The sequence below is a fragment of the Mustela erminea genome, chromosome 1 (genome assembly GCF_009829155.1).
Source record: "Mustela erminea isolate mMusErm1 chromosome 1, mMusErm1.Pri, whole genome shotgun sequence".
Taxonomy (NCBI): Eukaryota; Metazoa; Chordata; class Mammalia; order Carnivora; family Mustelidae; genus Mustela; species Mustela erminea.
Window position 1 is genome coordinate 173,103,505 of NC_045614.1, and position 23,827 is coordinate 173,127,331.

A 23,827-nucleotide genomic window follows, 5' to 3' on the forward strand; every position below is an offset into this window, starting at 1 on the left:
TCTGTTTTTGTGACAGTACCATATCATTTTTGGTTTTGTTTTTATTTAAGTTCAAGTTAGTGTACTAACAGATAGTGTATCACTAGTTTCAGGGTAGAGTTCAGTGATTCATCAGGTGCCTATAACACCCAGTGCTCATTCCATCAAGTGCCTTTCTTAATGCCCTTCACCCAATTACTCCATCTCCCCACCCACTTTCCTTCCAGCAACCCTCAGTTTGTTTCCTATAGTTATGGGTCTCTTATGGTTTGCCTCTCTCTCTCTTTTAATCTTATTTTATTTTTCCTCCCTTCCTATATATTCCTCTGTTTTATTTTTTAAATTCCACATATGAGTGAAATCATATGGTATTTTTCTTTCTCTGAATAACTTTCCTTGCTTAGCATAATAAAATCACCATTCTTGTTGTTCCAAATGGCAAGATTTCATTCTTTTTGATGGCTGAGTAATGCTCCATTGTGTATATATCACATTTTCTTTATCCATTCATCTATCAGTGGACATGTTGGTAATTGTGGACATTGCTGTTATAAACATTGGGATGCATGTGCCCTTTCAAATCACTACTTTTGTATTCTTTGGATAAATACCTAGTACTACAATTGCTGGGACATTGGGTAGTTCTATTCTTAACTTTGTGCGGAAATTCCATACTGTTTTCCAGAGTGGCTGTGCCAATTTGCATTCCCATCAACAGTGAAAAAATGTGAGACAGAACTCCATCAAAACCCTAGAGGAGAACACAGGCAGCAACTTCTTTGACCTCACCTGAAACAACTTCTTGCTAGCCAGTACCATACTGTTTTGATTACAATAGCATTGTAGTATAGTTTGAAATCTGGGAAGTTGATACCAACTTTATTCTTCTTTCTCAAGATTGCTTTGGCTATTTAGGGTCTTTTGTGGTTCCATACAAATTTTTGGATTATTTGTTCTAGTTCTGTGAAAAATTTCATTGGTATTTTGATGGTGGTTGTATTGAATCTACAAATTGATTTGGGTAGGGTGAACATTTTAACAATACTAATTCTTCTAATTCATGAGTATATCTTTCAGTTTATCTGTATCATTTTCAGTTACCTTTCATTGATGTTTTATAGTTTTCAGAATATAAGATCTTTCACCTCCTTAATTAAACTTATTCCCAGGTATTTTGTTCCTTCTGATTCAGTTTTAAGTGGGATTATTTTCATAATTTATCTTTCTTTTTTTTTAAAGCTTTAATGGAGATTTTTATTATTGTTCTTTTTTTAAAAAAATTAACATATAATGTATTGTTAGCCCCAGTGGTAGAGGGCAGTGAATCCCCAGGTTTACATACTTCACAGTGCTCACCATAGTACCTACCTCCCCCAATGTCCATAACCCACCACCCTCTCCATACCCCATCCTCCCGACAACCCTCAGTTTTTTTGTGAGATTAAGAGTCTCTTCTAGTTTGTCTCCCTCCTGATACCATCTTTTTCCATTTATTTTTTCCCACCCACCAAACCCCCCACATTGCATCTCCACTTCCTCATATCAGGGAGACCATATGATAGTTGTCTTTCTCTGATTGACTTATTTCACTAAGCACGGCACCCTCTAGTTCCATCCATGTCGTCGCAAATGGCAAGATTTCATTTCTTTTGATGGCTGCATAGTATTCCGTTGTATAAATATACCACCTCTTCTTTATCCATTCATCTGTTGATGGACATCTAGGTTCCATCCATAGTTTGTCTATTGTGGATATTGCTGCTATAAACACTCAGGTGCATGTGCCCCTTCAGATAACTACATTTGTATCTTTAGGGTAAATACCCTGTAGTGCAATTGCTGGGTCATAGGGTAGCTCTATTTTCAACTTTTTGAGGAACCTCCATGCTGTTTTCCAGAGTAGTTGCACCAGCTTGCATTACCACCAACAGTGTAGGAGGGTTCCCCTTCTCTGCATCCTCGCCAATATCTATCAATTCCTCACTTGTTAATTTTAGCCATTCTGACTGGCTATTTGTATTATTGTATTTCCCTGATGCTGAGTGATGTGGAGCACTTTTTAATGTGTCTGTTGGCCATCTGGATGTCTTCTTTGCAGAAATGTCTGTTCATGTCCTCTGCCCATTTCTTGATTGAATTATTTGTCCTTTGGGTGTTGGTTTGATAAGTTCTTTATAGATTTTGGATACTAGCCCTTTATCTGATATGTCATTTGCAAATATCTTCTCCCATTCTGTCATGTGTCTTTTGGTTTTGTTAAATGTTTTCTTTGCTGTGCAAAAGCTTTTGATCTTAATGAAGTCCCAATAGTTCACTTTTGGCCTTGCTTCCCTTGCCTTTGGCAATGTTCCTAGGAAAACGTTGCTGCAGCTGACGATGAAGAGGTTGCAGCCTGTGTTCTCCTCAAGGATTTTGATGGGTTCCTTTCTCCCATTGAGGTCCCTCATCCATTTGGAGTCTATTTTTGTGTGTGGTGTAAGGAAGTGGTCCAGTTTCATATTTATGCATGTGACTGTCTAATTTTCCCAACACCATTTGTTGAAGAGACTATCTTTTTTCCACTGGACATTCTTTCCTGCTTTGTCAAAGATTAGTTGACCAGAGAGTTGAGGTCTATTTCTAGGCTCTCTATTCTGTTCCCCTGATCTATGTGTCTGTTTTTGTGTCAGTACCATACTGTCTTGATGATGACAGCTTTGTAATAGAGCTTGAAGTCTGGAATTGTGATGCCACCAACTTTGGCTTTCTTTTTCAACATTCCTTCAGCTTTCGAGGTCTTTTCTGGTTCCATGTAAATTTTAGGATTATTTGTTCAATTTCTTAGGAAAAAAATGGATTGGATTTTAATAGGGATTGCATTAAATGTGTAGATTGCTTTAGGTAGCATAGACATTTTCACAATATTTGTTCTTCCAATCCATGAACATGGAACATTTTTTCCATTTCTTTGTGTCTTCTTGAATATCTTTCATGAGTACTTTATAGTGTTCTGAGTACAGATTCTTTGCCTCTTTGGTTAGGTTTATTCCTAGGTATCTTGTGGTTTGGGGTGCAATTGTAAATGGGATTGACTCCTTAATTTCTCTTTCTTCTGTCCTGCTGTTGGTGTAGAGAAATGCAACTGATTTCTGTGCATTGATTTTATATCCTGACACTTTATTGAATTCCTGTACAAATTCTGGCAGATTTGGAGTGGAGTCATTTGGGTTTTCCACATAAACTATCATATCATCTGCTAAGAGTGATAGTTTGACTTCTTCGTTGCCAATTTGGATGCCTTTTATTTCTTTTTGTTGTCTGATTGCTGAGGCTAGGACTTCTAGTACTATGTACAATAGCAGTGGTGATAATGAACAACCCTGCCACATTTCTGACCTTAGTGGAAAAGCTCTCAGTTTTTCTCCATTAAGAATGATATTCGTGGTGGGTTTTTTTATAGATGGCTTTGATGATATTGAGGTATGTCCCCTCTATCCCTACACTTTGAAAAGTTTTGATCAGGAAAGGATGCTGTTCTTTGTCAAAAGCTATTGAGAGTATCTTATGGTTCTTGTTCTTTCTTTTATTAATGTATTGTATCACATTGATTTGTGGATGTTGAACCAACCTTGCAGCCCTGGAATAAATCCCACTTGGTCATGGTGAATAATCCTTTTAATGTACTGTTAGATCCTATTGACTAGTATTTTGGTGAGAATTTTCACATCTATGTTCATCAAAGATATTGTTCTGTAATTCTCTCTTTTGATGGGATCCTTGTCTGGTTTTGGGATCGAGGTAATTCTGGCCTCATAAAATGAGTTTGGAAGTTTTCCATCCATTTCTATTTTTTGGAACAGTTTCAGGAGAATAGGAATTAGTTCTTTAAATGTTTGGTAGAATTCCCCTGGGAAGGCATCTGGCCCTGGGCTTTTGTTTGTTTGGAGATTTTTGATGACTGTTTCAATCTCCTTACTGGTTATCGGTCTGTTCAGGTTTTCTATTTCTTTCTGGTTCAGTTGTGGTAGTTTCTATGTCTCTAGGAGTGCATCCATTTCTTCCAGATTGGCAAATTTGCTGGCATATAGTTTTCATAATATGTTCTCATAATTGTTTGTATTTCTTTAGTGTTGGTTGTGAACTCTTCTCTTTCATTCATGATTTTATTTATTTAGGTTCTTTCTCTTTTCTTTTCAATAAGTCTGGCCAGGGGTTTGTCAATCTTATTTATTCTTTCAGGGAACCAGCTCCTAGTTTCGTTGATTTGTTCTGTTGTTTTTTTTGGTTTCTATTTCATTGATTTCTGCTCTGATCTTTATTATTTCTCTTCTACTGCTGGGTTTAGGCTTTCTTTCTTGTTCTTTCTCCAGTTTTTTTAGGTGTAGGGTTAGGTTGTGTATTTGAGACCTTTCTTGTTTCTTGAGAATGGCTTGCAATCGTTATATATTTTCCTCTCAGGACTGCCTTTCCTGTGTCCCACAGATTTAGAACTGTTGTGCTTTCATTATCATTTGTTTCCATGAATTTTTCAATTCTTTTTTAATATCCTGGTTGATCCATTCAGTTTATAGAAGGATGCAGTTTAGTCTCCATGTATTTGGGTTCTTTCCAAATTTCCTCTTGTGATTGAGTTCTAGCTTCAGAGCATTGTGGTCTGAAAATTTGCAGGGGATGATCCCAATCTTTGGTACCAGTTGAGACCTGATTTATGACCCAGGATTTGATCTATTCTGGAAAATGTTCCATGTACACTAGAGCAGAATGTGTATTCTGTTGTTTTGGGATGGAATGTTCTGAATATATCTGTGATGTCCATCTGGTCCAGTGTGTCATTTAAGGCCTTTATTTCCTTGTTGATCTTTTGCTTAGATGATCGTCCATTTCAGTGAGGGAAGTGTTAAAGTCCCCTGCTATTATTGTATTATTATTGATGTGTTTCTTTGATTTTGTTATTAATTGGTTTATATAGTTGGCTGCTCCCATGTTAGGGGCATAGATATTTAAAATTGTTACATGTTCTCATTGGACAGACCCTTTAAGTATGACATATTGTCCTTCCTCATTACTTATTATAGTCTTTGACTTAAAATCTAATAGATCTGATATAAGGATTGCCACCCAGCTTTCTTTGATGTCCATTAGCATGGTAAATTGTTTTCCACCACCTCACTTTAAATCTGGAGGTTTCTTTGGGTCTAAGATGAGTTTCTTGTAGACAGCATATTGATGGGTTTTGGTTTTTTATTCATTCTGATACCCTGTGTCTTTTGATTGGGGCAGTTAGCCCATTTACGTTCAGGGTAACTATTGAGAGATATGAATTTAGTGTCATTGTGTTGCCTGTAAGGTGACTATTACTGGATATTGTCTCTGTTCCTTTCATATCTACTACTTTTAGGCTCTCTCTTTGCTTAGAGGACCTCTTTCAATATTTCCTGTAAAGCTGGTTTAGTGTTTGCAAATTCTTTTAGTTTTTGTTTGTCCTGGAAGCTTTTTACCCTCCTTCTATTTTCAATGATAGTCTGCCTGGATATAGTATTCTTGGCTGCATGTTTTTCTTATTTAATGCTCTGAATATATCATGCCAGCTCTTTCTGGCCTGCCAGGTCTCTGTGGATAAGTCAGCTGCCAATCTAATATTTTTACCATTGTATGCTACAGACTTCTTGTCCCAGGCTGCTTTCAGGATTTTCTCTTTGTTGCTAAGACTTGGAAATTTGACTATTAGATGACGGGGTTTGGATTCATTCTTACTGATTTTGGGGGGGGGGTTCTCTGCACCTCCTGGATTTTGATGCTTGTTCCCTTTGCCATATTAGGGAAATTATCTACAATAATTCTCTCCAGTATACCTTCTGCTGCCCTCTCTCTATCTTCTTCTTCTGGAATCCCAGTTATTCTAATGTTGTTTTGTCTTATGGGATCACTTATCTCTTGAATTCTCCCCTCGTGGTCCACTAGTTGTTTGTCTCTCTTTTGCTCAGCTTCTTTATTCTCTGTCATTTTGTCTTCTATATCACTAATCCTCTCTTCTGGCTCATTTGTCCTAGAGGTAAGAGCCTCCCTCCATTTTTGATTGCACCTCATTAATAGCTTTTTTCATTTCAACTTGGTAAGATTTTAGCTCTTTTATTTCACCAGAAAGGGCTTCTCTAATATCTTCCATGCCTTTTTCAAGCCCAGCTAGCACCTTGAGAATCATCATTCTGAACTCTAGATCTGACATATTACTATTGTCCATATTGTTTAAGTCCCTGGCCTTCGGTACTGCCTCTTGTTCTTTTTTCTGTGGTGAGTTTTTCTGCCTTGTCATTTTATCCAGATAAGAATATATGAAAGAGCAAATAAAATACTAGAAGGGTGGCAAAGACCACAGGAAAATGTGCTTTAACCAAATCAGAAGAGACCCCAAACCATGGGGGGAAGAAAAGGAGTAAAAAGAAGTTTGGGGGAAAAAAAATTTAAAAAGTAAAAAAATAAAGAAAAAACATAAAAAGGAAAAAATATATATATTAGACTGTTGAATAGAACAGAGTCACCCACTTAATTTGGGGAGTATTTTGGTCTCTTAGAAGAAACCACCTCCCAAAATTTTAAAGAATGAAAAACATATATAAGGGTACACATGATGAATGGATGGAATATGACTATAACAATGTAAAAAAAATTTTTTTTAATTTCTAAAAAAGGAGTTGATAAGTTGGTTGGGAGATTAAAGAAAAAGAAAGTGTAGAGAATTTGCTCAGGCTTGAGACTAGAACAAAGCCCTGTGCTAGAGTTAGGATATATTTTGACCTATTAGAAGAATTTGTATCCCCAATTTTTTTAGAAGAAAAAACCCTATGTGTATACAAAAAGTAGTTAGATACAATGAAGGATAAAATATGACCATAATAATGAAGGTTCAAAAAATATTTTTTGAAAGGTATTGTTAATATAAACTAGTTAAAAAATGTTAAAAGAGGAAAGAGTAAAAGTTAAAAAAATTTAGCATAGGAAAAAAATAAAATTAAAAAAAATTAATCTACTTTGCAAGACTAAGGAATCATGGAGAGAAAGCAATGAATTCCATGCTTTGCTTTCTCCTCCTCTGGAATTCTGCTGTTCTCCTTGGTAAGTGAACTTGCTCTTGGCTGGAATTCTTGCTGATCTTCTGGGGGAGGGGCCTGTTGTAGTGATTCTCAAGTGTGTTTGCCGGAGGCAGAATTGCCCCGCCCTTACCAGGGGCCAGGCCAAGTAATGCGCTCGGGTTCCCTTTCAGGAGCTTTTGCTCCCCGACTGCTTTCTGTAGAGTTCTGGAGGATGGGAATGAAAATGGCGGCCTCCCAATCTCTGGCCTGGAAGAGCCAAGAGCTTAGGGCCCCACTCCTCAGTGAACCCTCAGAGAAAAGCTCTCAATCACTCCCATCTCCCTGGCCTCTGGCTGTGCTCTGAGCCCACCCAGACTGTGAACTAGTGTCTCTGTCTCTGGCACACAGCCTGCCTGGAGTCTCCAAACTCTGCAGATCCCTGTGCTCTTCTAGGGGTGTCTCCCTGGATCTTGTGGAATCTCCACACACAGAGAAGTGGCCTGTGCCACGGATCACAATTTAAGGTAATCCCAAGTTGCGAGCACGCTCCTCAGCTCTGTCTCTGTAGCCGGCTTCCCAGCTCTAATACCTGTGAGCTCTGAGACACTCAGACACCCCTGATCCTTCTGTGACCCTGCAGGACATGAGACCATGCTGTCCCCGCGTGGGCTTCACCCCAGCTTTGCCTCTGGAGTGATGTCCCTCAGCACAGCTGACTTTTAAAAGTCCTGATTTTCTGCTCCATTGCTCTGCCGCTTGCTGGGAGCCATCCCCTCCCCCACCCCATGGCCTATCTTCCCTTTGCTTTGGATTCACTTCTCTGCCAGTCCTACCTTTCAGAAAGTGGTCGATTTTCTGTTTCTTTAATTGCTGCTCTTCTTCTCTTTGATCTCCTGTTGGATTTGTAGGTGTTTGGAATGGTTTGATAAGCTATCTAGCTGATCTCCTGCTACCTGATGTCATCTCAGCCTGCTACTTCTCCGCCATCTTGACTCCTCCCATAATTTATCTTTCTGACAGTTTGTTGTTAGTGTCTACAAATGCAACAGATTTCTGCATACTACTTTTGTATCTGCAACTTTACTGATTTTATTTATTACTTCTAATAGTTTTTTGGGTAGAAGCTTTAGGGTTTTCTACATATAGAATCTTCACATCTGTGAATAATGACAATTATACTCCTTCCTTTTCAATTTGGATGCCCTTTATTTCTTCATGCCTAATTGTTCTGACTGTGACTTCCAATACTATGTTCTGTTTGATAAACATGAGTGAGCATCCTTGTTTTGTTCATGATTTTGGAGGAAAAACTTTAAACTTTTTATTTTTGAGTATGATTTTGGCAGTTGGTTTGTCATATATGGATTTTATTATATTGAGGTACTTTCCCTCTATATCCACTTTGTTGAGAATTTTTATCATAAAGGTATGTTGAGTTTGTCAGATTCATTTTCCACATCTATTAAGATAATTATATGATGTTTATTCTCCATTTTGTTAATATAGTGTATCACATTGATTGTTTTCTGGATATTGAACCATCATTACTTTCCTAAAATAAGTCCCATTTGATCACAGTTTGTGATTCTTTTAATGTACTGTTGCTATTGTATTGGTTTGCTAATATTTGGTTGATGATTTTTGTGTCTATGTTCACCAAGGATATTGGCCTATAATTTTCTTTTTTTATAGTGTCTTTGTATGATTTTGATAGCCAAATAATGGTAGCCTTGTAGAATGAGTTTAGAAACATTCCTTCCTGTTCAATTTTTTGAAATAGTTCAAGAAGCCTAGGTATTAACTCTAAATGTTTGGTAGAATTTACCTGTGAAGCTCTTTGGTCCTGGACTTTTGTTTTGGGGAATTCTTTGCTGACTGATTCAATTTCATTAATAGTAATAGGTCTAGGAGGGAGGAGTCAAGATGGTGGAGAAGTAGCAGGCTGAGACTACTTCAGCTAGCTGGAGAGCAGCTAGATAGCTTATCTAAAGATTGCAAACACCTACAAATCCATCGGCAGATCAAAGAGAAGAAGAACAGCAAGTCTAGAAACAGTAAAATAACCACTTTCTGAAGGGAAGGACTGGCGGAGAAGTGAACCAAAGCGACGGGAAGATAGACCCCGGAGGGAGGGGCCGGCTCCCGGCGAGTGGCAGAGCAATGGAGCACAAAATCAAGACTTTTAAAAGTCTGTTCTGCTGAGGTACATCGCTCCAGAGGCTAAACCGGGGTGAAGCCCACGCAGGGAAAGCGTGGCCTCAGGTCCCGCAGGGTCACAGAAGGATCGGGGGTGTCTGAGTGTCACAGATCTTACAGGTATTAGAACGGGGAAGCTGGCTACAGAGACAGAGCCGAGGAGTGAGCTCCTAGCTCGGGGTTACCTTGAACCTCTTGCCTCGGTGAGCTCAGAGTGTGGCCGGAGGCCATGGAGATGGGAGTAATTGGGCACTGTTCTCTGAGGGTGCACTGAGGAGTGGGGCCCCGGGCTCTCCGCTCCTCCAGGCCTGAGACTAGGAGGCTGCCATTTGTATTTCCATCCTCCAAGACTCTACAGAAAGCGCTCAGGGAACAAAAAAAAGCTCCTGAAAGCAAACCCAAGCGGATTACTCAGCCCGGCCCCTGGTAAGGGCGGTGCAATTCTGCGTGGGGCAAAGACACTTGAGAATCACTACAACAGGCCCCTCCCCAAGAAGATCAACAAGAAATCCAGCCTTGACCAAGTTCACCTATGAAGGAATGCAGTTTCAATACCAAGGAGAGCAGCAGAATTCCAGAGGAGGAGAAAGCAAAGCACGGAACTCATGGATTTCTCCCTATGATTCTTTAGTCTTGCAGTTAATTTAATTTTCTTTTCTTTTTCATTTTTTTCTCTTCTTCTGCTAAAATTTTTTTAACTTCTACCCTTTTCTTTTTTAACCTTTTTTAACTAGTTTATCTAATGTATATATATTTTCTTTTTTATACTTTTCTTTATTCATTTTCTTTTTTAATTCTTTTATTTCTTTCCTTTTTTTTTTCTTTCTTTCTTTCTGAACCTCTTTTTATCCCCTTTCTCCCCCTTCACAATCTGGGATCTCTTCTGATTGGGTTAAAGCATATTTTACTGGGGTTGTTGCCACACTTTTAGTATTTTACTTGCTCCTTCATATACTCTTATCTGGACAAAATGACAAGGCGGAAAAATTCACCACAAAAAAAAGAATAAGAGGCAGTACCGAAGACTAGACCTAATCAATACAGACATTGGTAATATGTCAGATATAGAGTTCAGAATGACAATTCTCAAGGTTCTAGCCAGGCTCGAAAAAGGCATGGATGATATTAGAGAAATCTTTCGGGAGATATAAAAGCTCTTTCTGGAGAAATAAAAGAACTAAAATCTAACCAAGTTGAAATCAAGAAAGTTATTAATGAGGTGCAATCAAAAATGGAGGTTCTCATTGCGAGGATAAATGAGGCAGAAGAAAGAATTAGCGATATAGGAGACCAAATGACAGAGAATAAAGAAGCTGAGCAAAAGAGGGACAAACAGCTACTGGAACATGAAGGGAGAATTCGAGAGATAAGTGACACCATAAGAAGAAACAACATTAGAATAATTGGGATTCCAGAAGAAGAAGATAGAGAGAGGGGAGCAGAAGGTATACTGGAGAGAATTATTGGGGAGAATTTCCCCAATATGGCAAAGGGAACAAGCATCAAAATTCAGGAGGTTCAGAGAACGACCCTCAAAATCAATAACAATAGGCTCACACCCCGTCACCTAATAGTAAAATTTACATGCCTTAGTGACAAAGAGAAAATCCTGAAAGCAGCCTGGGAAAAGAAGTCTGTAACATACAATAGTAAAAATATTAGATTGACAGCAGACTTATCCACAGAGACTTGGCAGGCCAGAAAGAGCTGGCATGATATATTCAGAGCATTAAATAAGAAAAACATGCAGCCAAGAGTACTATATCCAGCTAGGCTATCATTGAAAATATAAGGAGAGAAAAAAAGCTTCCAGGACAAACAAAAACTGAAAGAATTTGCAAACACCAAACCAGCTCTACAGGAAATATTGAAAGGGGTCCTCTAAGCAAAGAGAGAGCCTATAAGTGGTAGATCAGAAATGAACAGAGACAATATACAGTAACAGTCACCTTACAGGCAATACAATGGCATTGAATTCATATCTCTCAATAGTTACCCTGAATGTTAATGGGCTAAATGCCCCAATCAAAAGACACAAGGTATCAGAATGGATAAAAAAACAAAACCCATCTATATGTTGCCTACAAGAAACACATTTTAAGCCCGAAGACACCTCCAGATTTAAAGTGAGGGCATAGAAAGAATTTACCATGCTAATGGACATCAGAAGAAAGCAGGAGTGGCAATCCTTATATCAGATCAATTAGATTTTAAGCCAAAGACTATAATAAGAGATGAGAAGGACACTATATCATACTCAAAGGGTCTGTCCAACAAGAAAATCTAACAATTTTAAATGTCTATGCCCCCAACGTGGAAGCAGCCAACTATATAAACCAATTAATAACAAAATCAAAGAAACACAGCAACAATAATACATTAATACTAGGGGACTTTAACACTCCCCTCACTGAAATGGACAGATCATCCAAGCAAAAGATCAACAAGGAAATAAAGGCCTTAAATGACACACTGGACCAGATGGACATCACAGATATATTGAGAACATTTCATCCCAAAGCAACAGAATACACATTCTTCTCTAGTGCACATGGAACAATCTCCAGAATAGATCACATCCTTGGTCCTAAATCAGGACTCAAAAGATTAGGATCATTCCCATATTTTCGGACCACAATGCTCTGAAGCTAGAACTCAACCACAAGAGGAAGTTTGGAAAGAACCCAAATACATGGAGACTAAACAGCATCCTTCTAAAAAATGAATGGGTCAATCAGGAAATTAAAGAAGAATTAAAAAAATATTATGGAAACAAATGATAACGAAAACACAATGATTCAAAATCTATGGGCTACAACAAAGGCAGTCCTGAGAGGAAAATATATAGTGGTACAAGCCTTCCTCAAGAAACAAGAAAGGTCTCAGGTACACAACCTAACACTACACCTAAAGGAGCTGGAGAAAGAACAAGAAAGAAAGCCTAAACCCAGCAAGAGAAGAGAAATTATAAAGATCAGAGCAGAAATCAATGAACTAGAAACCAAAAAAACAGTAGGACAAATCAACAAAACTAGGAGCTGGTTCTTTGAAAGAATTAATAAGATTGATAAACCCCTGGCCAGACTTATGAAAAAGAAAAGAGAAAGGACCCAAATAAATAAAATCATGAATGAAAGAGGAGAGATCACAACTAACACCAAGTAAATACAAACAATTATAAGAACATACTATGAGCAACTCTACGCCAACAAATTTGACAATCTGGAAGAAATGGATGCATTCCTAGAAACATATAAACTACCACAACTGAACCAGGAAGAAATAGAAAGCCTGAACAGACCCATAACCAGTAAGGAGACTGAAACAGTCATTAAAAATCTCCAAACAAACAAAAGCCCAGGGCCAGATGGCTTCCTGGGGAATTCTACCAAACATTTAAAGAAGAACTAATTCCTATTCTCCTGAAACAGTTCCAAAAAATAGAAATGGAAGGAAACTTCCAAACTCATTTTATGAGGCCAGCATCACTTTAATCCCAAAACCAGACAAGGATCCAATCAAAAAAGAGAACTATAGACCAATATCCTTGATGAACACAGATGCGAAATTTCTCACCAAAATTCTAGCCAATAGGATTCAACAGTACATTAAAAGGATTATTCACCACGACCAAGTGGGATTTATTCCAGGGCTGCAAGGTTGGTTCAACATCCACAAATCAATCAATGTGATACAACACATCAATAAAAGAAAGAACAAGAACCATATGATCCTCTCAATACATGCTGAAAAAGCATTTGACAAAGTACAGCATCCCTTCCTGATCAAAACTCTTCAAAGTGTAGGGATAGAGGGCACATACCTCAATATCATCAAAGCCATCTATGAAAAACCCACCGCAAATATCATTCTCAATGGAGAAAAACTGAAAGCTTTTCCACTAAGGTCAGGAACATGGCAGGGATGTCCATTATCACCACTGCTATTCAATATAATACTAGAAGTCCTAGCCTCAGCAATCAGACATCAAAAGGAAATTAAAGGCATCCAAATCGGCAAAGAAGAAGTCAAACTATCACTCTTCGCAGATGATATGATACTATATGTAGACAACCCCAAAAGACTCCACTCCAAAACTTCTAGAACTTGTACAGGAATTCAGTAAAGTGTCAGGATATAAAATCAATGCACAGAAATCAGTTGCATTTCTCTACACCAACAACAAGACAGAAGAAAGAGAAATTAAGGAGTCAATCCCATTTACAATTGCACCCAAAACCATAAGACACCTAGGAACAAACCTAACCATAGAGGCACAGAATCTGTACTCAGAAAACTATAAAGTACTCATAAAAGAAATTGAGGAAGACACAAAGAAATGGAAAAATGTTCCATGCTCCTGGATTGGAAGAATAAATATTGTGAAAATGTCTATGCTACCTAAAGCAATCTACACATTTCATGCAATTCCTATCAAAGTACCATCCATCTTTTTCAAAGAAATGGAACAAATAATCCTAAAATTTATATGGAACCAGAGAAGACCTCGAATAGCCAAAGGAATATTGAAAAAGAAAGCCAAAGTTGGTGGCATCACATTCCGGACTTCAAGGTCTATTACAAAGCTGTCATCACCAAGACAGCATGGTACTGGCACAAAAACAGACACATAGATCAATGGAACAGAATATATAGCCCAGAAATAGACCCTCAACTCTATGGTCAACTAATCTTTGACAAAGCAGGAAAGAATGTCCAATGGAAAAAAGACAGCCTCTTCAATAAGTGGTGTTGGGAAAATTGGACAGCCACATGCAGAAAAATGAAATTGGGCCATTTCCTTACACCACACACAAAAATAGACTCAAAATGGATGGAGGACCTCAATGTGAGAAAGGACTCCATCAAAATCCTTGAGGAGAACACAGGCAGCAACCTCTTCGACCTCAACCGCAGCAACATCTTCCTAGGAACATCGCCAAAGGCAAGGGAAGCAAGGGCAAAAATGAACTATTGGGATTTTATCAAGATCAAAAGCTTTTGCACAGCAAAGGAAACAGTTAACAAAACCAAAAGACAACTGGCAGAATGGGAGAAGATATTTGCAAACGACATATCAGATAAAGGGCTAGTGTCCAAAATCTATAAGGAACTTAGCAACTCAACACCCAAAGAAGAAATAATCCAATCAAGAAATGGGTAGAGGACATGAACAGACATTTCTGCAAAGAAGACATCCAGATGGCCAACAGACACATGACAAAGTGCTCCATATCACTCGGCATCAGGGAAATACAAATCAAAACCACAATGAGATATCAACTCACACCAGTCAGAATGGCTAAAATGAACAAGTCAGGAAATGACAGATGCTGGTGAGGATGTGGAGAAAGGGGAAACCTCCTACACTGTTGATGGGAATGCAAGCTGGTGCAACCTATCTGGAAAACAACATGGAGGTTCCTCAAAATGTTGAAAATAGAACTACCCTATGACCCAACAATAGCACTACTGGGTATTTACCCTAAAGATACAAACGTAGTGATCCGAAGGGGCACGTGCACCCGAATGTTTATAGCAGCAATGTCCACAATAGCCAAACTATGGAAAGAACCTAGATGTCCATCAACAGATGAATGGATCAAGAAGATGTGGTATATATACACAATGGAATACTATGCAGCCATCAAAAGAAATGAAATCTTGCCATTTGCGACAACATGGATGGTACTAGAGCAGATCATGCTTAGTGAAATAAGTCAAGCAGAGAAAGACAACTGTTATATGATCTCCCTGATATGAGGAAGTGGTGATGCAACATGGGGGCTTAAGGGGGTAGGAGAAGAATAAATGAAACAAGATGGGATTGGGAGGGAGACAAATCATAAGTGACTCTTAATCTCACAAAACATACTGAGGGTTGCTGGGGGGAGGGGGGTTGGGAGAAGGGGGGTGGGATTATGGACATTGGGGAGGGTATGTGTTTTGGTGAGTGCTGTGAAATGTGTAAACCGGGCGATTCACAGACCTGTACCCCTGGGGATAAAAATATATTATATGTTTATAAAAAATAAAAAATAATAGTAATAATAGAAATAATAGAAATAATAATAGGTCTGTTCATATCTTCCATTTCTTCTTTGGTATGTTCCAATTCTTAGTATGTTGTATACTCCTAGGAAATTATCCATTTCTTCTGTGTTGTCCAATTTGTTGGTGTATAATCATTTTCAGTAGTCTTCTATGACCCTCTATAGGGTCATAGAATTGGTATTGGTTGTAACTTCTTCTCTTTCATTTCTTATTTTATTTGTTTGGGCCCTCTTTCTTTCTTGATAAGTGTGGCTAAAGGGTTATCAGCTGTATTTTTTTTAAAGACCCAGCCCTTAGTTTCATTAATCTTTTTTATTGTCTTTGTAGCCTCTATTTCATTTATTTCCACTCTGATCTTTATTTCCTTCCTTCTACTAACTTTAGGATTTGTTTGTTCTTCTTTTTCTAATTTAAGTATAAGGTTAGACTGTTTATTTGAGATTTTTCTTGTTCCTCAAAGTCGGCCCATATTGCTAGAAACTTCCCTCTTGGAGATGCTTTTATTAAGTACATGGATCTTGGAGCATTGGATTTTCATTTTTATTTGTCTCTATGTATTTCTGGGTTTCCTCTTTGATTTCCTTATTCACCAACGGTTGTTTAGTTGCATGTTCAGTGTTCACATGTTTGTTTTTTTTCCAATTTCCTTCTTGTAAATGATTTCTAGTTTCATAGAATTGTGGTTAGAAAAATGTTTCATACAATTTCAAGCTTTTTAAATTTATTGAGACTTATTTTGTGATCTAACATGTGATCTGTCCTGGAGAATGTTCCATGTCTACTTGAGACGAATGTGTATTCTGCTGCTTTTGGATAGAATATTCTTTATATATCTATTATGTCCATCGGGTCTAATGTGTCTTTCAATGCTACTGTCTCCCTATTAATTTTCCATCTGGATGATCTATCCATTAATTTAAGTGGGGTGTTAAAATTCTCTATTATTATTCCATTACTGTTATTTTCTGTTTGCATCTGTTAATATTTACTTTATGTATGTAGGTAGTCCTCTCTTGGGTGCATAAATGTTTGCAAATATATCTTCTTGTTGAATTGACTCTCTTATTATTATGTAATCCCTTTCTTTTTTTCTCTTGGTACAGCCTTCGTTTTAATGCCTATTTTGTCTGATATTAATATTACTATACCAACTTTCTTTTCATTTCCATTTGCATGGAATATCTTCTATTCCTTCACTCTGTGTGTGTGTCTTTATATCTCAACTGAGTCTCTTGTAGACAACCTAGAGATGGGTTCTTTATTTTATCCATCAAGGTGTCTGAATTTTAAAATCTCCACAGGTGATGTAGATATGTCTGAAAGGTTAAAACCTGTGGCTAGAATGACTTGAGGGGTTTATCAAAATGTATGCTGTCTTGTGTTCTTGCCAAGAACTGCATGGTGATGGAGCATACAGGGAGAATAGCATTCTTTCATTTCACAATTATTTTTGAGTTCCTCTTATTGCAGGCATTGTCTTTACTGCTGGATATATAATAGTGTTACTAATATTCCTGGCCCTTGTCCTCCAGAGACCTACAATCTAGTACCTTTTTCTGGATGGTATTAGAAAAAAAAAAAAAAAGATGTATAAATTTCTAGTTACTCTTTGATTTTAAATCTGGGCATTGCTGCTTAGTAATAAGTCATTGAACCTATGGGACCTTAGTTTGCTCATCAGTGAGCCAGGATAATAACTTTTCAGCACTGTTATAAATATTAAGCATGATCATACATAAATATGCATATATATATGTACAAGGTATTATTTTTATTGAATCCCACCTGGATTTACTTTTTTCCCCCTTCTTTCGTTTTTTAAATCTTTTCCATTTGGCCAGACATTTTAGCAATTACAACTCTATCCTTGACTCACCATGCAGACTACAGCAAAAGTATCAATATTTGGTCCCAGTTTCTTTATCTTGCTGAGGACTCGAGGAATGTTTTATGAATACATTTTAAAGGGAAAACAAGGTTTTATTTAAATAGCATGGTATTTAAATAAATACCATGTAGGATTCTATCATGAACTTGTCATTTTGATCCCAGAAACTTACTTTTGGCTTAGTCAAAGTTTGGAAACTTTCTCTTGGGTGTTAACTTTGTTCAATTCAGGGCTAACCAGTTAGCCAGCTTCCCATCTTGTATGAGTCACTCACCTCATGTGCATGGTCTTCTTAGCTTTTTGCTGCAGAGCTCCCGGGAAGATAAGGAAGACATTATGACGCTATTTTGATATGGGTGTTATTTGTTACAAATACAAAAGGAATACAAATCTGGAGTTAAGAAAGAGGATAAAAATAGTCAATTTTGTCATGCTAATCTTAATTTAATATCTCATTCATTGTATTTCTTCTATAACAATTGGCCCTTTCTAACTCGTATAAATTATCCATTATATTAGTTTCCTATTACTACTATGGCAAATTACCACAAATTAATAACTTAAAGCAATGCACATTTTCTACCTTATAGTTCTGGAAGTCAGAAATCTGGCATGGCTCTCACTTGGCTAAGATCAAGTTGTGGACAGGACTGTATTTCTTTCTGGAGGTTCTAGGGGAGAATTCATTTCCTTGCCTCTTCCAGATTCTTGAGGCTATTCACAATCTGGCTTATGGCCCCCTTTACCTTCAAAACCAGCAATGTGAATCATTTACATCTCCTTCTGACTGCAGATTTGGAGAAGTTTCTCTGATTTTAAGGAATCATGGGATTAATTCAAACCCATTCAAATAATCCAGGATAATCACTTTCATCACAAAGTGCTTAATCTTAATCACAAATCACAAAAGTCCCTTTTGCCATCTAGGGTAACATACTGACAGGTTGTAGAGACTGAGGAGTGGACATCTTTGTGTGGTTAATAATCTGCCTACCACATGTATGTCTGTCTCATTTCTTCTACTGAATCATAAAGTTTTAGGACCAAAATGTGTATCTGATTTGTTGTATTCTTCACAGAAGAATACTATCCAAGTGTATTGAGTACAACAAAGGGTTCAACCAGCATTTGTTGAATGATGCAGTAGAATTCAGAAAATTTAAAAGATTCATTGGCACATGATATTGTGGGGTTTTAAGAATTCCTATAAGAATAGTAATTTAATATATCCACGTATAAGGAAAATTCATGAACATTAAAAAATTTATGAACATTAGCTTACAAAAATTACTTTTTTTATTTTTAGTGCTTATACATGACAATAATATATTACATTCCAGGATATTCTGATGGTGTTAATTTCCAACTGGATTTCTGTCAGTAGAGTTTATGCCTGACTGTTTTACCATGATGATAAGCACAAGTCCACACTTAGAAATCAGGTGCCACAGGAAAGACTCAGTATTGCCTATCAAATATCAGTCATAGAAGGGTCAAGAGGAAATTAAACATTATAAAGCTGGCTTGGGTTCTTGCCCTGGGCAATTAATTTGCTGATAATTTGCAATGTTCATCTCTTATAGAATTGAATATGATGTGTTGCTAGACTCCCCAAAGGAGTAGCTTTTAAGACCTGTGTCTTGTATGGTTTGTATCACATAGAGTTCTGCAAGTTGTGCAAAGCAGCCACAGACTGGAATCTATAGTTGGCAAGAGAAATAAATATTTCCGTATTGCATTTAGCAATTGCTATATATTAAGGCAATTTTGTTTAAAAATTATTAAGGGCTTTGTAGCACAAAGACCCTGTTACATTACACAGAAAGGATTAGATTTAGGGGGTGGGGTATACTGGGGGATATTGGATATGCAAGCGCAGATGGTCTTGATCGACTCATGAACACACCAGAGCCAAGTGGGAAATATATGTTTTGTGTGGTTAAGTATGTTGCAAGAAAATTGCCCCTGGTTCTTTCCTGTAAGAAAGTATGAGGAGGAAAGAAAAGGGGAGAGATGAAGATCATGTGGGGAAAGATGAAGCAGACACAAGACCAGCATATGTAGCAGATGTCTGGCAAAGAGAGGAGCAAAGAGAGGGTGATGAGGAAGGACAGCCAAATTCCTTCCTTGGAATATGAGTGACCGATGAGAGGAGGAATCCTCTGTGCCAAGGATCAAGGTCACCAAGTGGATATCTGTTCTATAGAAAGTTGCCTTGGGATACAGGTGTAACTCTCCAACCACACTGCCTGGTTTCGTGTACGGCATGTCTTCCTATGAGGAATGGGTTTGTGCAGAGTTGCTTCTAATCCACCCAATTCCTTTCTTTGCCATGAAGGCCTCAGATACCTAGGAAGGGTGTGGGCAATCTCAGTTATTCTGAACTCTGTTCCAAACCCTTTACAGAACTTTCTTCTTATAATCCTCACAAGAACATTAATTGGTAGTTTGGAGAGTGGTGCCCCGTTTTATAGATTAGGAAACCTGACCTCAAGGAGACAGCCATACAGCTAGTTGATATTGGTACAGGATTTGTAAGCAGGCAGTATGTCTTCAAAGTGCCCAATTTTAACCCTTCACTGCCTTCATCAGTAGTCTATGGTCTTACTCTTTAAACTAATGATCCCCTTAGAAGGGTAATTGCAAATTTCATCTTTATAGCCCTCATAGAACTTGTCAGAACATTTATCTATAAAATAGGTGCTTCATTTCATAGTAAATGAATTTTTGACTTAGGTTCTAATACACTTGTCAGAAACTCTAACAAGCCTGTTTTTGTATCCCTATTAACAGAGATGTGTTATAAGAAGGAATGGAACCAGTCTCAGCAACTCCAGAGCTAAACTGACAGAGACCTAGAGAATCAGAATGGAACAGTACTTTTAATAATCTCCATGGTAATACATGGCAACCCTAATGATATTCTGTCATGTTCATGGTTCAGTTTTCCTTCTGCTTTGTTCTCTACATATTTTTTGCTGCCTTCAGGCTTCTACCCTTTTGTGTATCTTCTATTTTCTTTCATTTATTTCTCAAGTCCTTTCCCACTGCTCACTGTCTTTCTACAACTCCCAGCCAGATTCCAAGTAAGAGCTTTGATGGGATCAGTCACTCCACCATTTTGTGTAGAGTTCTCTAGCCGGACCCTTTTTTGGCCTTTGCTTAGTCTTTAGGTGGCTATCTCTCGGTTAGACAAATATTCTTTTGCTGGAGAAGCTGCAACCAGACTTGAGAGAGGGGTGAGGATCACAGGATACAGCAATCTATGGATGGACAACGATCCTAAAAGGAGCCATGGGCTTTTCATATTCATGAAAATGGGAAAAATTATAGCCACAAAAGTTTGAAAATCTAAAGAAATGTGGTATCCCTGGTGTATATAATAAAATAGGGTAGAACAAGAATAAATTTGCAAATTCTAAACTTTAGAATTGTGCTAAACATGCTTGGAAGGTATTGAGATGAAGAAGATGATTTAACCTTCAAGACTCATTTGTGGAATCTGTCAATCAAACCTAAAAACATAGCAAAAAAATAAAAACTAAAAGCCTACAATATGGGGAGCCTGGGTGGCTCAGTGGGTTAAAGCCTCTGCCTTCAGCTCAGGTCATGATCTCAGGGTCCTGGGATTAAGTCCCTCATCGGGCTCTCTGCTCAGTGAAGAGCCTCCTTCCTCCTCTTTCTGCCTGCCTTTCTGCCTGCTTGTGAACTCTGTCAAATAAATAAATAGACTCTTAAAAAAAAAAAAGCCTCCATACATATAGTTATTCCAGTTGCCAAGGGTATATATATATATAGATAGATAGATAGATAGATAGATAGATATTCACAATCCTAGTGATAAACATGGTATTCAATTCTTGGCACAACATAAATCAAAGTCATTTAAGAAGTTTAGAAAGTTATGGAAACAGTTACAAAGAGCATTCTTTTTTGTCACAATCTTAAATTTGTAATCCCTTGTTCCCTTTTAGAATGCCATATGGAAAAGAAACAACATTTTAAATGGGTTTCTGAAGAACTGCAGTTGACATGAATACCAAAAAAACTTCACGAAACCACTAAATATTTGGCGTGTGTGGAGTCTACTTGAGGTTTTAAGAAGTCTGAAGACAAATTGTTATGTTAAGAGAAAAAGTCTTCAGACCATGGCTGACTTATCAACTGACCAATAACTTTCCGCACTGAACATTTAAATCACCCAGCCTTCAGAACTACAGACTTCCCTAATTAAGCAGCTTTCCCCACCCCCAGTGGTTTGGAATGGATCAGTGTATTGCTTTGGCTTCCCTGGCAGGAGCATGCACAATGTCTGGTCTGGTCAGCCATCCAAACCGCTTTCCCATACATCAAGGATCTAGGATAATTTCACCAGACACTCTAAAGTGCAATTGCAATTTGCCAATTTCCATCTCACGTATCTTCCTAGAAAACAGAGATCTACACACAGCGCATGATATTTTTGCACGTGGACTGAGATATAGATCTTGGTAGATGCCTCAGAAATCTGGAAATGGATATGCTGCTAGCTATAGTAGTAAATTAAGCATCTTTCAAATTTGGCATTGGTGCACAATTACAAAGTGAATAATAAAAAAGGGGTTTATATTTGGGATTACAGTTTGAACTGTTTTGAAGTGCCTTCTAGATGTAAGAATATATAGTGAATTCAGAATCAGAGGACAATGTGGTATTACAGTCATAGGGGTATAATGGACTTTCCTGAAGCCCTAAGTCCTTATAGAATTTTCAGATAAAACACCTTTGCATTAAAATTCCAAGTCAGCAGTTTCAGCAAAATTGTGTGTGTCAAAAGAAAATATATCAACAGGGGGTTCATATTTTGATTTCCTTGGACGTTGCAGTGTGGAATTCTGCTGTTCTCCTCATGCTGGCCAGGGCTGAAAAATACTTGTTACAGAATTTCAGATGGTAACAAGGCCTGTCTGGTTTATTCATAAGTCCTGTGAGAGTTTAAGACATGCCACTTCAACTGAAGAGAGAAAAATGGGGCATCTTTCTGGATATCAGGAGAGAAATCTGTAAATACTTAGCTACTCTTCGGTCTAAGGTCACATGTGTACCTTTGACTTCATTCTACTTTTTATTAAAAGAACTGTTTGGCTTTTGAGCATGAAGGGAACAAACTTCCCTTCAGCTTCTCTCCCTTTCAGAACCAGATCAATATCTGCTGGTCACTCATATTCTCAAATTTCGTGGGGGCTGCTCAGAGTTCAGCTGCCCTTATGCTCCCATGTCCATTGATGAAAGCTCAGGCTCAGCAGCTGGCTAGAGAACAGAAAGGTCAAGGCCAATGTCAGATCCTACCCATATTTAGCATTTTAAGCCCCAGCCTTGTCCCACATGGATCATTGCCTTCTCAGTCTCTGGGGATTATAAGTACCAGGCTTTATTGGCCTGCTATGTATCTGACAGTTCTAGCACTGTCATCTTTTGCAATCTAGCTATATTTCATCTGGCCAAGAATTTCCATGGTATGAGAAGACTGTCTATAAGCTGAAGTTAGTACCTAATAAATTATAGGGCTCCACTAGTGTTTGTGGAGGAGTACATGAAGTTTATGTGATAGCTATTACTTTTGTAAGCCCAGAGAGTAATGGAGCTTGTTTCTTGGGAGAGAACATTTCTTATTTAAGTCAGTGGCCTTGGATAATCATGTATAACATAAAGAATATATTAGTGAATATGGAAAAATATAGTGAAGAGGAGGACAGCTGGGCATTGAGATGGAGATGGTTGAAAGGCTAGAAATGGATAAAAAGTTTGCAGAAATAATTTTACCCTATTTCATGGCTATTTCTGTTCTCCCAGGCAATCCCTCATCTTGAACTGACAAAATAGCCCCAGAGTGGAGGCGAGTAGTGGGATAAGATTGGTGAATCCCTCTCTCTTCTGCACTCTTCCCGACTGTGTGACAAAGAGTTCTGGAGATACAAGTATGTGTGTATGGACATCTCTAATAGTTACCAAGGCAGAGGACTGTAATTCATCTTATTCTGTATTTCAAAGCTAGATTACATGTCAAAACCTCTTTTTAGCTCTATCAACCCATGCTTTCATAGTTCTTTGTGCCTCCAGTTCTCCTTTTGTTTTGTTCATTTGAATTCTTCATACCATCTTAGTGATCAGTCATTCAAATGTAGGAACTTTATAACTGGAGGTGTTAATTGGGATAAAAATCAATGGTAGTCTCTGTCCAGCTACCAATGCTATAGTTTCCATGAATGGTATATGCTTCTGTTGAAGTTTTGAAGCAGAATTTTGGGCAATTCCACACCTTCTACAGGGAAAATCCTTTTGCTCTGTTTCTTAATGTTAATTTACTCCTTTTCTTCTTCTTTTCTTCTCTCTTTCCTAGTGAAATTTCTTTGTTCTTTCCTGTGCAAATAGCTCATTAGATCTGTTTCCATTTGAGCTCAGCTCACCTATAAGATCCATTGTCTAAAGATCACTGACGTCTTAGTTCAAATTCTTATCAAAATGGCATCTGAGTAACTTAATCAAGTCTTGGCTGCTTCTCCCTCTTGGGATATAGGTCCATTCTGCTTGGAATCAACATTAGGAGAAAGAGGGCATGGGCAGAGAGCATAAGCATGGGCTTCCACTCAGGGTCTACAGACAGTACAAGCAATATCAGTCA

General features: G+C 37.9%; 1 long non-coding RNA gene across 1 annotated transcript in view; it reads right to left on the reverse strand.

The window, feature by feature from the left end:
* Positions 1-17,554, reverse strand: part of LOC116595163 — a 50,540-nt gene extending 32,986 nt beyond the window's left edge. Inside the window, exon 1 of the long non-coding RNA XR_004287546.1 lies at positions 17,339-17,554. This is a non-coding gene — a long non-coding RNA (uncharacterized LOC116595163). The remainder of the gene's footprint in view (positions 1-17,338) is intronic.
* Positions 17,555-23,827: the final 6,273 nt, after the last annotated feature.